We start from the raw sequence: 3,626 nt of genomic DNA, 5'->3' as shown, positions 1-3,626 counted from the left end.
GTGGGGGAGCTTGTGAGGGGATTCACAAGGGTTGCTTCAAGGATTGCTCTACTTCTTCTTCGTCTAGAGTTTCTCATCCGTGGAAGGGTCGGTAGAGGTAAGGAGTCAGCATCTGATTGAGGTTCTCTTCCAGCTTCAGGAGGAAGCAAAAGTAGATAGGTTCTCTGCCTTGCCGGGGTGACAAAAAGAGGTTCTTTGTAAAGGCTTCTCCGCCTAGCTGTAGGGGATAAAGGAGAGTCACGATTATAGTGCAATACTCAGAGGGCACCTCCGGGGAGTAGACGTAGGTCGAATTGACCGAACAACTATAAATTTCTGTGTTCTTATTTCTTGCTTCTGCACTTTAAATTTTCGCATTTATTTTTCTCGTGGTGTGATTTTGGTTTATGAGATTTTTACTTCTTTTTGAAAAGAATTTTTAAAAACCCCCCCCCCCTCTTGGTTAGCTTGGGCCAGTTGTATAGGGCTTAACATCCCTAACGAACTTTCAAATTATATGAATCAGTGATTCCACTAATACTAGGTTGAATTACTATCGTGGCACGATCATGAGTAGAGTAAAACTAACATGTCTCATGATAGTCTAAACCTAACTCACGTTCCCTATTAGTGGGTGAACAATTCAAAACTTGGTAAATTCTACTTTACAATGAATGGAAGAGCTGACATCGATGGATCAAAATACAACATCACTATGAATGGTTTGCTGCCACAAGCCAGTTATCCCTAGATAACTTTTCTATTAACTCTAGCTTCAAATTCTGAATGACTAAATGATCAATAAGCCATACTTTTATGGTGTGATGTGCTGCCCTAGAATTAAATAAGGTTTTACCCTTTTGTTATATATGAGATTTCTATTCTCATTGAGTTCATCTTAGGACACTTACATTATCTTTTAATAGATGTACCACCCTAGCCAAACTACCCACCTGACAATATCTTACACCTAGATAAACACATCGAGGGGAGACATAAAAGCCAAAAAAAGGGGCTAGTCCCCACCTCACGGAATTAGTAAAAACAACATTAAAAGTAGTGGTATTTCACTTTCATTGGTCAGTCAGCTCCCACTTATTCTACACCTCCTAAGTCATTTTAAATAGTCAGACTAGAGTCAAGCTCAATATAGTCTTCTTTCTCTACTGATTTTGCCAAACCCATTTTCTTGGGATGTGGTTTTACTAGATAGTAGACTGGGATAGTGGGAATATTATCAATCGATTTATAAGCATCACTAATTAGATGATGAATCATTTAGCTACCATAAGAGAGTCATAGTTACTCCCATTATTTACCTGATCTTGGTTAAATTTCTTCACTTTAACATTTAGAGTATTGGGTATCAATAACATTACATGTGTATCCGTGTGTACCATTATATTGCTTTATTTTAATTAAATAGCCAGATTCCCCTTGACTATATCAGTTTTGAGTATGTTATTTGACACCGAGGGAAGGCCCTCAGGAGAGCCATTCCCAATCTGTCCACGAGCCCACACATAGTGGCCCTCTCTCTCTATAAGTGTAGCTCATCTAGTTTCTTAAACATTAGTTATTATGGGACTGGGACACCCATACCAAACCCTCTGAGCAAATCCTTTTCCAGAATTTATGGAACCATTTTACCGACTTCCCTTATCTTTATTATTCCCTTGACCAAAGGTTGTGCACCTTGTAGACTTGATGCAGTTATGAGCATAACAGGGAGTGGATGACTAGTGACCCTCCAGATTTTTAGGTGCCACAGGGGGTGCACTGGATGCCACCTAACATGCAGCACTCTTCCAACTGGTAGACCCTACCTCTAGCGGAGCCTTTTCTTTCAAAAAATGGCCTACTTGGAGCCCTCAATTCCATGGCATGGCTCATCAATGCAGCCTTACCATCCTAAATATTTAAAGTTTGAGAATAGGTCAAGGGTGTTGTGCCCCTGATGCCTCTAATCATTAGCTTTATCTGATAAAACTCCTTATGGTGCTCTATCTATTTTTAGGGAAACCTTAGAGGGAACCAACTACTAGATGATTTGATTAGTCTTTCACCCATATACCTGAGTTAGATAAATAATTTTTATGTTAGTATCGTTATGGACCACCACCAGTTTTCTCTGGCTTTACGTCGCTCAGGTATAGTTCACCATATTTTTTATCCAAACATGCATGCTTACAATAAAACCCTTCATAGAAGAACTGGGTTGGGCAGTGGTGTACTTGTAAAAAAGGATCATGCACATCAGCTTTCTTGCACCCTTTGGTCATCAACACCCATCAACTTGTAAGTATGTTAGACTCTTTTGTTAGTGTTTTAAGATAGGTCAAATGGGGAGCCCATGGACCATTGCAATGGGTGTGAGAGAACCCTGAAAGGCTTGCCTTATTGACACGTACTGTGTTTGCGAATAGCCCTAATGGTGCCTCCTCGAGCATCGATCACCTGAGCTATTACTATCGGGAAGGCCTAAAATATTTCATGCGTTAAGCCAAACATCAGATAAGACACATCCATTTCACTTTGGTCCTAGATGCACCCCCCATCTTCTTCCCTCATAATAATTTCAAGCACTCTTTTACACTCTTTTCAAATTCTTTTTCATCTTTCCCTTATGGTACTTGTAAGCTATTAGTCTCTCGCCTATATTTGGCCTTAGAAAAAATTTATCACCATATTAGGAATGCATTTCCAAATTACCTAACTCATTGATAATGCCTCATGTTATGTTAGGGTTTCGGTTAAATGAGGCTCTTACCCTCCCCAACATCCTTTTCAAGGGGACTTGGGCCCAATCCATCGCTAAGGATGCTTATTCAGTCTATATATCGAGCTGCTGAATGACAGCCCTATTCCAATGTTGGGCCTATCCTAGTTCACTAACCATTATTAGGAGAATCCTTAAATGTTTCTTCTCCTTTTCTTATTAATATGCTTAAACTCAGTGGGTGGCCTCACCCATCCTAGGGTTGCATTCAAAATTCCTTCTGTGGATTGACGCACAATTTGGGATTACCTAAAAAATTATGATCATTTCTTTGGCATACACAACATATTAGCATTTAACTTCTCTTTAATCCACTTGCTATCATTTGTATCCAAAAAGATGATTACCCCCCTTTCATCCCACTACACTGAGGGGAATGATGAGCCACCATGCACATCCAAGCATTCACCAGCACATTCATCAATGATAGGCTAGACAGGGAGCGATAAAAAGCTTAACGCCCAGGCACAATTGACCATGGCCGGTTGGCCTCAGTTGCAACTTGCATTCAAAGACTTGATGGTTTGCATGATTTTATAAATCCCATTATGTATCAAATTTTGCTATGCTCTTCATTGATGCGAGAGCCGAGATATCCATTGATGAGTGTTATGTAAATCCATATGGAGTGTGACTGCACCCTATCCTATAAAACCTGTTTAATGGCTTGTGTTTCAATATTTTCTTAGAAAGATGTTATGCTGATCTTGAAGACTGAGGTCTCTTTCCTTTACAAAATTAACCAGACAAATCATTCCTCCAACAAAAAATGACTATGCACTATAACCCAAAGAATCAAGAAAGAGCTCTATGTTTGTCAATCCTTATTATGTCTAAACCTAGTAAGTTTCCTCATGTTGAGCCAAAT

The 3,626-nt window shown here is 39.5% G+C and overlaps 1 pseudogene; it reads right to left on the bottom strand.

The window, feature by feature from the left end:
• Nucleotides 1-3,213: 3,213 nt before the first annotated feature.
• LOC114579766 lies at nucleotides 3,214-3,369 on the bottom strand (annotated as a pseudogene).
• Nucleotides 3,370-3,626: the final 257 nt, after the last annotated feature.

Source organism: Dendrobium catenatum, unplaced genomic scaffold (genome assembly GCF_001605985.2).
Source record: "Dendrobium catenatum unplaced genomic scaffold, ASM160598v2 fragScaff_scaffold_621, whole genome shotgun sequence".
Lineage (NCBI taxonomy): Eukaryota > Viridiplantae > Streptophyta > Magnoliopsida > Asparagales > Orchidaceae > Dendrobium > Dendrobium catenatum.
This window is presented reverse-complemented; position numbering and strand designations above follow the sequence as displayed.